Below are 15,138 nucleotides of genomic sequence, written 5' to 3' on the forward strand. Positions count from 1 at the left end.
TAGCAGAGCTCTTGCAGCTAGTAGGATATGACTAGAGATAAATCTGTATTGCTTCAGAATTAGATTAAGATAGAGGAAACATAAGGCCAAACAAGGTCTGGAAAGTTAATGATGTAACTGAACACTATTACCCAAAACTACATTAATGACTGTATAACCCCACTACTTATAACTAGAGATCTCTTGAGACCATGGACTCTCCAGCACACTTCAAAATAAGAATTGTTTAATATAACTAACCTGGCTTTTGTTAAAGGGGTTGTCCCGCGAAAGCAAGTGGGGTTAAGCACTTCTGTATGGCCATATAAATGCACTTTGTAATATACATCGTGCATTAAATATGAGCCATACAGAAGTTATACACTTCCCCCCTCCGGTGTTGGCGTCCCCGTCTCCATGGCACCGACCGAAGCCTTCTTCTGCCTGGATTAGACGCGCTTGCGCAGTCTGCCCTCTTCTGTCCCGCTCCGGCATGCTCGCGCCGCAGAGGTCTTCTGCGCATGCGCAGAAGACCTGTGCGGCATGAGCACGCCGGTGCGGCCCCTTCAGCGGGACAGAAGAAGCAGACAGCGCAAGCGCGTCTAATCCAGGCAGAAGAAAGCTTCGGTCGGTGCCATGGAGACGGGGACGCCAACACCGGAGGGGGGAAGTGTATAACTTCTGTATGGCCAATATTTAATGCACGATGTATATTACAAAGTGCATTTATATGGCCATACAGAAGTGCTTAACTCCACTTGCTTTCGCGGGACAACCCCTTTAAGTACTAAAGTCCACTGCTTTCTAGTGAACAATATTTTAGAGACTTTTCTGGGACCATCAAAAGACACCATTCATTCAACCAGATTTGATCTCATACCAAAATCTGAGTCCATAACAGTATGTGAGAAGTTTCAAATTTAGTGGAAGGTAAGTCGGAGAGTTAAAGATTATAGAAAATTGGTACACTGGCTTGGGAAACTGAGGGAAGATAATGTTTGTCTGAGAAAGTAAATGTTAAATACATAATACACTGTGAGGTAGGTTGAACTTTTGAAACAAAACGGGTAATATTTTTAGAGAAAGGGGAAGAGAACTCCACTATATAGGATTTTGCTGATGGAGAACACAATACTAGTTTCATATCTGGAGATATCTATACCTTGTACTCTTTACACTCAGGGTGACTAATCTGTTCCAGTTTTCATTGTGGCCTATACTATCCAGGAACACTGGAAAGGATCTAGTATGTTTAGTTAAGCTCCATTTAGACGGGACGAATGGTGGGCAAACGATGTCTGACACTCGTCCCTTTGTATCCTCGCTCCCGTGCTGTTGCACAGGAGCTAGTAGCACTGGCTCACAGAGTGCCCTGCAGGGGGCAGGTAGGCTGCAGGAGATTTCTCTCCTCATGCTCCCCGCCCCTCTTCATTGACTTAACATAGCGGCTGTTCAATACTGAACGGCTGCTATTTTCACTAAGCGACCAGCGATCCGCTCATCGTCAATCATTTATGCAGCATAAACAATGGACGATTAGCTGATCGCTGATCACTCAGTGTAAATAGCAGCCGTTCAGTACTGAATAGCTGCTATGTTAAGTCAATGGAGAGGGGCGGGGAAGCACGAGAAGAGAAATCTCCTGCAGCCTCCCTGCTGTGAGCCAGGGATACTAGCTGCCATGCAGCAGCACAAGATCTAGTATGTGCAGGGAAAGTTTCGGGCTTCGTTTGCCTAACATTCGTCCAGTTTAAATGGGCCTTGTTAGTCCCAGTGGCGTAGCTATAGGGGTCACAGAGGTCGCACTTGCTACACAACCCCTAAGCCAGGGTGGCCCATAGACCCCCCTCACCACAATGAATAGGCTGAACACTTTAAATAATATGCCACGGTAGCCAGTACCATCCCTCGGCATCCAAACAGACTGTGGCGTGCATTGGTAATGCAGGGGTCAAGAGTCTAGAGGTGGAAGGGAAAAACCCACAAGCACCACTTAGCACGGAGCAAAGCTCCAATGCTAAGTGACGCTGGCACATCCAAAGTGTTGTGCTCTTCAATGGACTGCTGTAAGTACCATGAAGGTACATATATGTGTGTGATGTACTTATATGTGTAATAGTGTGCCTATGTGTATACCTGTATTTGTGTGTGTGTGTGTGTGTGTGTGTGTGTATGTATGTATAATAGCCTGCTTATGGGTGTATATTTATTTGCAAAACTGAGGATATAAAATGTTTGTATATGCATATACTGTAGTTATATATACTGTACAGGACTTCTGTGAACCGCATTCTCCTAATATATTCCCAATAGCTTGCAGTCACTGAGTCAAAAAACCCACCTATCAAATGTTTGTATATCCTATGGATATACTTATACATGTATGAATAAAATTGCCAGCCCTGAGTATTGAATCCATCTAAGGAGAGGTAGCGATTACCCACTGCAAGTAACTACCTGATGTGCTTGCTGGAAAGCAGGCTCTGAGCACCTGAAACAAACACTGATAATGTGGTAATCTGTGAAGTAGGGGGGCCCCTCTGAAATCTGTGGAGGCAAGAAGGACCAATACAATGGTTGATCGGATATGGGTAGATTTTAATGGGACCTCAACACAGTCAAACATTTTCCCTGTTTATGTGTTGTGGAGTGAAATAAAGCTACACGCAAAGGAAAATGTGCATTGCTTGCTCCTTCACTCATCTAGATCATCTACCCTACATAACTGTAAAATATACCTTGTTGGGTTCTAGTCTTTAAACATAGCACGATGCTTGAATACACAAGCAACAGTCTACTGTATTTTTCTTATTTTCCTAGAATTATAGTTGACACCATAGCAAGCCTACATGTTATTTTCCAATTTTACTGTTAGATGTTTTAGTGAAAAAGAAAAATGATAATCTCTGTATGTTATAGTAAACAATAATAAAGGAGTATAGTGTGATTTCTTGTAAAATAAAATAGGACTGGGGAAATAAAGCATTTATGCTTTTATATTTTACCATTTTCACACTATGAGTGAGTGAGCAATATCATTAAAAAGTTTTATTTTTCTGTTGTTCTGAATTTCAAGAATCCATCTCACATAAAATTCTGATAACATAATTCAGTTACAATTTCGTACCCAAAGAGCATAGTTTCCCCACCCCCAAGGTATTTTCCATGTAATATAAATTGTTATAACTCACAGTGGAAATTTATATTGTTTGCACGTGTGAAACTAAATTAATATGATGGAGGAAAGATTTGTCGTCACTCTTCAATACAAGTTAAGAGAGTTCAGAAAAGACACATATTGCTTTACAATACATGTAATTAAATGGAGGGGATAATATAGCTCAGTTCATTTGTCATTTCCTATAAAATTTCATAAACCTTATAATGATTTTGTTAAGCACTAGGAATCTGAACATCCATAGTGAAAAGAAACTCTAAGTGCCTGAATTAATCAAGCAGGAATTTCAGTCATATTTTCCTGTTCCATTTGTTTTGGAAATTATATCCTAGATTTACCAAATGTTAACAAAATATTTCCTGTGAGAATATCTTTCTAATCTCCTAGTATTTAAAGTATCTTACTGTTTGATAAATTCCACTGCATAGAATCACATAGTTTATCAATTACTCAATTGTTACAGCATTGATGTGCAAAATAACACAATAATAATAATAGTCACTTGAAAAATATTGTTTATACTTAAATCCAGCCCATAATTATAAACATTTTAATATTTACGCATTGTTAAAAAGAATTGATAGAATAGTGCCACCTGCTTTTGAAGAGCCCTTCTGTGTCTGGACCATGTCAGTCAATTTTTCAAGGTGAACACACCTACTCAGTCTTGCTTCTTGCAGTAACGCTGTCTCACTCTCTTATCACTTGCTTATCAGCTTCTGTAACATCAGAGAAGACAAATCAACTTCAGAAGCAGCCACTCACCACACCAGGGACCCCTCTACATACCCAGTGGAGTATAGAGGAATGAAACTGAGCATGTGTGACCACCTTGGGACAATTACTGAGGGGGACACAGAATAGAAACAGCAGGTGGCGCCCTTCTAACATTAATCCTGGAATATCTGGGGATAGAAACTTTTAAAATAACTGTAAATACAAATAATATTTATCAATATGAGCTGAATGTAAGTAGAAACAATCTTTTTCAATATTTTTAAGTCGCTCTTCTAGTATTTACATAATTGTATCACATTTTGGTAATGATTGCCCTCATTTCCATTTTATTTGAATTTAAAGTGACCATCCATGCCTGGACTAACAAAGATGGCCAAATGGCTTCTCTGACTACCTGATGCACACTGTGCATTAGTATATATCAGTAGTCTAAGACTCCACATGCTGCTCTGACTTGTCAGTGGTCCTCATGTGGGCAGCACTAGTTAATCAAAGCAGGTGTAGTGTCTTGAAAGGAGGCGGGGTGGAGCTAAGTTCCGAGAATTAGCTCCGCCCCGCCCCACCTTTCCCCATTGCAAATAGTGCAGAGGGGCGGAAAGGAGGTAGAGAGAGGGCGGGAGCTCAGTTCCTGCTCCTGGCTCTTCCATCCCCCCCTGCACATGAGTACAACGTATATCGGCTCGGCGTGAAAGCCGAGCTGATATACGTTCGTCTGAATGCAGCCTTAAGAATGCACAGTAGTCATCCATTCAAATAGTAGGAATTGTCCTGTTCAAATTATACTTTTAAAGATAAAGCATTGGCCAAATATATAACATACCAAAAACTAGCATGAAACCATCTAAAAACCTTTTTTTCTTACATTTTATTTAATAATACTTAAAAAATATATAAAACAGAGTACAAAGCAGAGTTACAAAATACGGATATTCCCATCTTCCACAAGATACAGCACAAGTAACAAATATGTTAAAGTAGCACATATGACAATAGCATATCGACATACATATTAACCAACAACCTTAAAACATCAATGCATGCATGCAGAGATCTACTCATGTGGAGGAGCACACATACCATTGTGCATTTTGCACTGTCTTACTCAGAGGGTATTGCTTAATGAAAAACCCTTGGTTTTTAATATATCTTCAAAGACAAACAAGTGATGATCGTATGGCGCCATGATTACACAGTGTTGCATGTTTTGGGAAAGGCTGGAAGGGGAACTGATGGCAATTACACCTGTCATAGCAGTCGGGGCATACAGAGACCATATCAAATGTTACACACATGCGCGGAACACATACTGAGGCCACAGGACAACGGCACCATAACCCAAGACCCTGGCCATGCGCACAAGCACTTTTTTTTACTATAGCCCCATACCATAATGTATAAATATCGAGGTTATTGCACTTGCCCATTAATGTATCGTTTAACAAAATAACCACAAGACCATCAAATAAATTATATCATATAGGATCACACAAATTACAACCAAGCACTATAATTGATCAGTATGAGGGCTCAGTCAGACAAGCAAATTTTTCACTCATATATAGACACGTTTTCAAAATTGATCTATTAGAACCAATGCTTTCTAATGAAAGTGGTCACATTTACACTGCAAAAGATAGGACATGTGAGTGCAAATGCACACGGTCACGCCCATGTTTTCTACATGTGATGTGCAATTTTTTCCCCGCGTCTATAATGCGTGAAAAATTCGCTCCTCAGACTGATCCCTTAAAATAACAGCTTTATTAAGTACACATTAAAAACCTCCAACCTAAAGCAATAACATTATAAATAGAGATGAGCGAGCGCACTCGTCCGAGCTTGATGCTCGTTCGAGTATTAGGGTGTTCGAGATGCTCGTTACTCGAGACGAGCACCACGCGATGTTCGAGTTACTTTCACTTTCATCTCTGAGACGTTAGCGTGCTTTTCTGGCCAATAGAAAGACATGGAAGGCATTACAACTTCCTCCTGTGATGTTCCAGCCCTATACCACCCCCCTGCAGTGAGTAGCTGGCGAGATCAGGTGTCACCCGAGTATTAAAATCTGCCCCGCCCGCGGCTCGCCACAGATGCATTCTGACAGAGATCAGGGACAGTGCTGCTGCTATAGGGAGAGCGTTAGGAGTTATTTTAGGCTTGAAGAACCCCAACGGTCCTTCTTAGGGCTACATCTGACCGTGTGCAGTACTGTTGAGGCTGCTTTTAGCAGTGTTGCACAATTTTTTTTTTGGTATATCGGGCGTGCAGAGCATTGCGTCCTCAGTCTGCAGTCATTGCACAGAGTATAGGACCAGTACTGGTGAGGCAGGGAAAGAGATATACAGGCTATATAGGCAGTGGGCTTTTTCAAAAAAATTGGGAAAAAATACTATATTTGGGCTGCCTGTGACCGTGTACAGTTTACTGCGTGTCTGCTAATTAATACGCAGCTAAGCGTTACAGCAGGCTTGCGCAAAATTGTTTCCTGCTTCTGCTGTCTCCGTTACATCACCGCCGTCATCCCGGCAGAGGGAATCAGTATACATTATATTATAGGCTGCCTACAGTATCTGTCTGCTGGAGGTAGAAGTTCTAATTAATATGCAGCTAAGCGTTACAGCCGGCGTGCGCAAAATTGTTTTTTGCCTCTGCTGTCTCCGTTACATCACTGCCATCATCCCGGCAGAGGGAATCAGTATACATAAAATTATATGCTGCCTACAGTATCTGTCTGCTGGGGGTAGAAGTTCTAATTAATATGCAGCTAAGCGTTACAGCCGGCGTGCGCAAAATTGTTTTTTGCCTCTGCTGTCTCCGTTACATCACTGCCATCATCCCGGCAGAGGGAATCAGTATACATAAAATTATACGCTGCCTACAGTATCTGTCTGCTGGGGGTAGTAGTCCTAATTAATACTCAGCTAAGCGTTACAGCAGGTGTGCGCAAAATTGTTTCCTGCCTCTGCTGTCTCCGTTACATCACCGCCGTCATCCCGGCAGAGGGAAACAGTATACATAATATTATACGCTGCCTACAGTATCTGTCTGCTGGGGGTAGTAGTCCTAATTAATACTCAGCTAAGCGTTACAGCAGGCGTGCGCAAAATTGTTTCCTGCCTCTGCTGTCTCCGTTTCATCACCGCCGTCATCCCGGCAGAGGGAAACAGTATACATAATATTATACGCTGCCTACAGTATCTGTCTGCTGGGGGTAGAAGTCCTAATTAATACGCAGCTAAGAGTTACAGCAGTCTTGCGCAAAATTGTTTCCTGCCTCTGCTGTCTCCGTTACATCACCGCCGTCATCCCGGCAGAGGGAATCAGTATACATAATATTATATGCTGCCTACAGTATCTGTCTGCTGGGGGTAGAAGTCCTAATTAATACACAGCTAAGCGTTACAGCAGCCTTGCGCAAAATTGTTTCCAGCCTCTGCTGTCTCCGTTACATCACCGCCGTCATCCCGGCAGAGGGAATCAGTATACATAATATTATACGCGGCCTACAGTATCTGTCTGCTGGGGGTAGACGTCCTAATTAATACGCAGCTAAGCGTTACAGCAACCTTGCGCAAAATTGTTTCCTGCCTCTGCTGTCTCCGTTACATCACCGCCGTCATCCCGGCAGAGGGAAACAGTATATATAATATTATACGCTGCCTACAGTATCTGTCTGCTAGGGGTAGAAGTCCTAATGAATACGCAGCTAAGCGTTACAGCAGGCGTGCGCAAAATTGTTTCCTGCCTCTGCTGTCTCCGTTACATCACCGCCGTCATCCCGGCAGAGGGAATCACTATACATAATATTATACGCTGCCTACAGTATCTGTCTGCTGGGAGTAGAAGTCCTAATTAATACGCAGCTAAGCGTTACAGCAGGCGTGCGCAAAACTGTTTCCTGCCTCTGCTGTTTCCGTTACATCACCGCCGTCATCCCGGCAGAGGGAATCAGTATACATAATATTATACGCTGCCTACAGTATCTGTCTGCTGGGGGTAGAAGACCTAATTAATACGCAGCTAAGCATTACAGTAGCCTTGCGCAAAATTGTTTCCTGCCTCTGCTGTCTCCGTTACATCACCGCCGTCATCCCGGCAGAGGGAAACAGTATACATAATATTATACGCTGCCTACAGTATCTGTCTGCTGTATCAGCTCAGCATTTAAGAAAATAGAAGCAAAATACTTAAGGCCTACTACTGGCCTTTGGCCACTTGACTGCTTCTGAGCTGTGAATTCCACTAGCTCAGTGATACGCACCTACGTCTCACTACAGGCGTGCGCAAAATTGTTTCCTGGCTCTGCTGTGCATTCCGTAAGCGAAGTCAGCCTCCAACCACTGGCCAATAAGCGGCACATTTAATTACAGCGTTCTGTTTCTGCTCTACTCGTAATACACCATGCTGAGGGGTAGGGGTAAGCCTAGAGGACGTGGACGCGGGCGAGGACGCGGAGGCCCAAGTCAGGGTGTGGGCACAGGCCGAGCTCCTGATCCAGGTGTATCGCAGCCGACTGCTGCGGGATTAGGAGTGAAGCAAGTTTCAGGGGTCCCCAGATTCATCTCACAATTAATGGGTCCACGCGGTAGACCTTTATTAGAAAATGAGCAGTGTGAGCAGGTCCTGTCGTGGATGGTAGAAAGTGCTTCCAGCAATCTATCGACCACCCAGACTTCTACGCCGTCCACTGCTGCAACTCTGAATCCTCTGGCTGCTGCTTCTCCTTCCTCCCAGCCTCCTCACTCCATTACAATGAGACATTCTGAGGAGCAGGCAGACTCCCAGGAACTGTTCTCGGGCCCCTGCCCAGAATGGGCAGCAATGGTTCCTCCCCACCGGAGGAGTTTGTCGTGACCGATGCCCAACCTTTGGAAAGTTCCCGGGGTCCGAGGGATGAGGCTGGGGACTTCTGGCAACTGTCTCAAGAGCTTTCAGTGGGTGAGGAGGACGATGACGATGAGACACAGTTGTCTATCACTCAGGTAGTAGTAATTGCAGTAAGTCCGAGGGAGGAGCGCACAGAGGATTGGGAGGAAGAGCAGCTGGACGATGAGGTGACTGACCCCACCTGGTTTGCTAAGCCTACTGAGGACAGGTCTTCAGAGGGGGAGGCAAGTGCAGCAGCAGGGCAGGTTGGAAGAGCCAGTGCGGTGGCCAGGGGTAGAGGCAGGGCCAGACCGAATAATCCACCAACTGTTTCCCAAAGCGCCCCCTTGCGCCATGCCACCCTGCAGAGGCCGAGGAGCTCAAAGGTCTGGCAGTTTTTCACTGAGAGTGCAGATGACCGACGAACTGTGGTGTGCAAGGTTTGTCGCGCCAAGATCAGCCGTGGAGCCACCACCACCAGCCTCACCACCACCAGCATGCGCAGACATATGATGGCCAAGCACCCCACAAGGTGGGACAAAGGCCGTTCACCGCCTCCGGTTTGCACCGCTGCCTCTCCCCCTGTGCCCCAACCTGCCACTGAGATCCAACCCCCCTCTCAGGACACAGGCACTACCGTCTCCCGGCCGGCACCCACACTCTCACCTCCGCTGTCCTCGGCCCCATCCAGCAATGTCTCTCAGCGTACCATCCTGCCGTCGCTAGCTCAAGTATTTGAGCGCAAGCGTTAAACGTGCACATACCCAAATTGATCAGCCTGGAGATGCTGCCGAATAGTCCTGTGGAAACGGAGGCTTTCAAAAACTTGATGGCGGCGGCGGCCCAGTGCTACTCGGTTCCCAGTCGCCACTACTTTTCCCGATGTGCCGTCCCAGCCCTGCACGACCACGTCTCCCGCAACATTGTACGCGCCCTCACCAACGCGGTTACTGCCAAGGTCCACTTAACAACGGACACGTGGACAAGCACAGGCGGGCAGGGCCACTATATCTCCCTGATGGCACATTGGGTAAATTTAGTGGAGGCTGGGACCGAGTCAGAGCCTGGGACCGCTCACGTCCTACCCACCCCCAGAATTGCGGGCCCCAGCTCGGTGGTGGTATCTGCGGCGGTGTATGCTTCCTCCACTAAACCACCCTCCTCCTCCTACGCAACCTCTGTCTCGCAATCAAGATGTGTCAGCAGCAGCACGCTGCCACCAGTCGGTGTCGCGCGGGGTGGCAGCACAGCGGTGGGCAAGCGCCAGCAGGCCGTGCTGAAACTACTCAGCTTAGGAGAGAAGAGGCACATGGCCCACGAACTGCTGCAGGGTCTGACAGAGCAGACCGACCGCTGGCTTTCGCCGCTCAGCCTCCAACCGGGCATGGTCGTGTGTGACAACGGCCGTAAGCTGGTGGCGGCTCTGGAGCTCGGCAGCCTCACGCACGTGCCATGCCTGGCCCACGTCTTTAATTTGGTGGTTCAGCGCTTTCTGGAAAGCTACCCACGCTTGTCAGACCTGCTCGGAAAGGTGCGCCGGGTCAGCGCACATTTCCGCAAGCCCAAGATGGACGCTGCCACCCTGCGGACTCTGCAACATCGGTTTAATCTGCAAGTGCATCGACTGCTGTGCAACGTGCCCACACGGTGGAACTCTACGCTCCACATGTTGGCCAGGCTCTATGAGCAGCGTAGAGCTATAGTGGAATACCAACTCCAACATGGGCGGCATAGTGGGAGTCAGCCTCCTCAATTCTTTACAGAAGAGTGGGCCTGGTCCTTGGAAACTTTGAGGAGTCTACCCAGATGGTGAGCAGCGATGCTGCAATCATTAGCGTCACCATTCCTCTGCTATGCCTCTTGAGAAGTTCCCTGCAAAGCATAACGGCAGACGCTTTGCGCTCGGAAACGGAGGCGGGGGAAGACAGTATGTCACTGGATAGTCAGAGCATCCTCATGTCTATATCTCAGCGCCTTGAGGAGGAGGAGGAGGAGGAGGGGGAGGAGCATGAGGAGGAGGGGGAAGAGACAGCTTGGCCCACTGCTGAGGGTACCCATGCTGCTTGCCTGTCATCCTTTCAGCGTGTATGGCCGGAGGAGGAGGAGGAGGATCCTGAAAGTGATCTTCCAAGTGAGTACAGCCATGTGTTGCGTACAGGTACCCTGGCACACATGGCTGACTTCATGTTAGGATGCCTTTCTCGTGACCCTCGCGTTACACGCATTCTGGCCACTACGGATTACTGGGTGTACACACTGCTCGACCCACGGTATAAGGAGAACCTTTCCACTCTCATACCCGAAGAGGAAAGGGGTTCGAGAGTGATGCTATACCACAGGACCCTGGCGGACAAACTGATGGTAAAATTCCCATCCGACAGCGCTAGTGGCAGAAGACGCAGTTCCGAGGGCCAGGTAGCAGGGGAGGCGCGGAGATCAGGCAGCATGTACAGAACAGGCAGGGGAACACTATCCAAGGCCTTTGCCAGCTTTATGGCTCCCCAGCAAGACTGTGTCACCGTTCCGCAGTCAAGGCTGAGTCGGCGGGAGCACTGTAAAAGGATGGTGAGGGAGTACGTTACCGATCGCACGACCATCCTCCATGACGCCTCTGCCCCCTACAACTACTGGGTGTCGAAGCTGCACACGTGGCCTGAACTCGCGCTGTATGCCCTGGAGGTGCTTGCTTGTCCTGCGGCTAGCGTCTTGTCAGAGAGGGTGTTTAGTGCGGCTGGGGGAATAATCACGGATAAGCGTACCCGCCTGTCAACCGACAGTGCCGACTGGCTTACAATCATAAAGATGAACAAAGCCTGGATTTCCCCAGAGTTCTCTTCTCCACCAGCGGACAGCAGCGATACCTAAACAATACGTAGGCTGCACCCGCGGATGGAAGCATCGTTCTCTATCACCATAAAAAACGGGGACCTTTTAGCTTCATCAATCTGTGTATTATATTCCTCCTCCTCCTGAAACCTCACGTAATCACGCCGAACTAGCAATTTTTATTAGGCCCACAAGGCTCAGTCATATAACTTTTGTAAACAATGTTTATACGTTTCAATTCTCAATTTAATAAAGCATTGAAACTTTCACCTGAACCAATTTTTATTTTAACTGGGCAGCCTACAGGCGTAGTTACAAATTAAGCCACATTAACCAAAGCTATTAATGGGTTTCACCTGCCCTCTTGGTTGGGCATGGGCAATTTTTCTGAGGTACATTTGCACTGTTGGTACACCAATTTTTTGGGGCCCTCGCCTACATTGTAATCCTAGTAATTTTTAGCCCACCTGCATTAAAGCTGACGTTACCTCAGCTGTGCTGGGCACTGCAATGGGATATATTTATGTACCGCCGGTGGGTTCCAGGGAGCCACCCATGCTGTCGGTCCACATGGAGTTGTAACTGCATGTGTCCACTTCTAAAGAACCCCAGTCTGACTGGGGCATGCAGTGTGGGCCGAAGCCCACCTGCATTAAACCTGACGTTACCTCAGCTGTGATGGGCAATGCAATGGGATATATTTATGTACCGCGGTGGCTTCTGGGACCCCCCCCCCCCCCATGCTGTCGGTCCACACGGAGTTGTAACTACATGTGTCTACTTCTAAAGAACCCTAGTCTGACTGGGGCATGCAGTGTGGGCCAAAGCCCACCTGCATCAAAACTGATGTTACCTCAGCTGTGATGGGCAATGCAATGGGATTTATTTATGTACCGCCGGTGGGTTCCAGGGAGCCACCCATGCTGTGGGTCCACAGGGACTTTACATTAGGGATTTGTAGCTGCCAGTGTCTATGTATTAAAAACCCCGGTCAGACTGGGGCATGCAGTGTGGGCCGAAGCCCACCTGCATTTAATCGGACGTTACCTCAGCTGTGATGGGCAATGCAATGGGATATATTTATGTACTGCCGGTGGCTTCCTGGGACCCACCCATGCTGTCGGTCCACACGGAGTTGTAACTGCATGTGTCCACTTCTAAAGAACCCCAGTCTGACTGGGGCATGCAGTGTGGGCCGAAGTCCACCTGCATTAAACCTGACGTTACCTCAGCTGTGATGGGCAATGCAATGGGATATATTTATGTACCGCCGGTGGCTTCCTGGGACCCATCCATGCTGTTGGTCCACACGGAATTGTAACTGCATGTGTCCACTTCTAAAGAACCCCAATCTGACTGGGGCATGCAGTGTGGGCCGAAGCCCACCTGCATTAAACCTGACGTTACCTCAGCTGTGATGGGCAATGCAATGGGATTTATTTTTGTACCGCCGGTGGGTTCCAGGGAGCCACCCATGCTGTGGGTCCACAGGGACTTCACATTAGGGATTTGTACCTGCCAGTGTCTATGTATTATAAACCCCTGTCAGACTGGGGCATGCAGTGTGGGCCGAAGCCCACCTGTATTTAATCGGACGTTACCTCAGCTGTGATGGGCAATGCAATGGGATATATTTATGTACTGCCGGTGGCTTCCTGGGACCCACCCATGCTGTCGGTCCACACGGAGTTGTAACTGCATGTGTCCACTTCTAAAGAACCCCAGTCTGACTGGGGCATGCAGTGTGGGCCGAAGTCCACCTGCATTAAACCTGACGTTACCTCAGCTGTGATGGGCAATGCAATGGGATATATTTATGTACCGCCGGTGGCTTCCTGGGACCCATCCATGCTGTTGGTCCACACGGAATTGTAACTGCATGTGTCCACTTCTAAAGAACCCCAATCTGACTGGGGCATGCAGTGTGGGCCGAAGCCCACCTGCATTAAACCTGACGTTACCTCAGCTGTGATGGGCAATGCAATGGGATATATTTATGTACCGCTGGAGGCTTCCTGGGACCCACTCATGCTGTCGGTCCACACGGAGTTGTAACTGCATGTGTCCACTTCTAAAGAACCCCAGTCTGACTGGGGCATGCAATGTGGGCCAAGGCCCACCTGCATTAAACCTGACGCTACCTCAGCTGTGCTGGGCACTGCAATGGGATACATTTATGTACAGCCGGTGGGTTCCAGGGAGCCACCCATGCTGTGGGTGCACACGGAATTCCCATTGCGGAGTTGTACCTGCCTGTGACTATTTATAAAAAACCCCGGTCTGACTGGGGCATGCAGACACCTTGACAGAATGAATAGTGTGTGGCACATGGGTTCCCCATTGCTATGCCCACGTGTGCAGCTCCTGATGGAGGTGGCACAGGATTGGATTTCTCATTGCTTTTGTACAGCTTATGGGCTATCGCCCCGCCCCTTTTAAAGAGGGTCGCTGCTTGGCCATGCCAACCCTCTGCAGTGTGTGCCTGTGGTTCCTCCTCATGGCAGACGCACTTATAAATAGACATGAGGGTGGTGTGGCTATGAGGCCAGCGTGTGGCATGAGGGCAGCTGAAGGCTGCGCAGGGACACTTTGGTGTGCGCTGTGGACACTTGGTCGTGCGGGGGGGTTGGGCAGCATGTAACCCAGGAGAAGTGGCAGCGGAGTGTCATGCAGGCAGTGATTGTGCTTTGTTGGAGGTAGTGTGGTGCTTAGCTAAGGTATGCCTTGCTAATGAGGGTTTTTCAGAAGTAAAAATTGTTGGGGGGGGGGGCCCACTCTTGCCGCTATTGTGGCTTAATAGTGGGACCTGGGAACTTGAGATGCAGCCCTCGCCTGCCCTATCCGTTGCTGTGTCGTTCCCATCACTTTCTTGAATTGCCCAGATTTTCACAAATGAAAACCTTAGCGAGCATCGGCGATATACAAAAATGCTCGGGTCGCCCATTGACTTCAATGGGGTTCGTTAGTGGAAACGAACCCTCGAGCATCGCGAAAAGTTCGTCTCGAGTAACGAGCACCCAAGCATTTTGGTGCTCGCTCATCTCTAATTATAAACATACAATTTCATAAATACTTGGACCACATATATTAATCATTAAAACCCTGTAGCAAGTAGAATTGCAGTCCTCATCACAGCGTATGACCAATATGCTGGGCTATTGAAAAAACTGCAGAACATTGCAGCACATAAATTTATAATCATCATATCAAAATAAGTCCAATGTGTTAATAAGTCATCAGGACCATATAGTATATAGAGTTATAATCATCATATCAAAACATGTTGCATATAATAGGGCGTTAGCAGATCAAATGATAAATATCAGTACTTTGTGGTAATCACGGACCATCGTGGCTATAACCATTATGGTATCAATAATGCAACTCTATCACCCCTTAATCGCTCAGAAAAGTGGCAAAGATATAAAAGCCTTGCAAATATGCCCCCTGGTCATCTTGAAAAGGGCATCCCCACTGTCCTAAAGATTGGCTCCTACAATTACCCTAAAGTACGTCACCAGCACTCACACACATAGCTCAACAGCCAATCC

Source organism: Eleutherodactylus coqui, chromosome 1, assembly GCF_035609145.1.
Source record: "Eleutherodactylus coqui strain aEleCoq1 chromosome 1, aEleCoq1.hap1, whole genome shotgun sequence".
Lineage (NCBI taxonomy): Eukaryota > Metazoa > Chordata > Amphibia > Anura > Eleutherodactylidae > Eleutherodactylus > Eleutherodactylus coqui.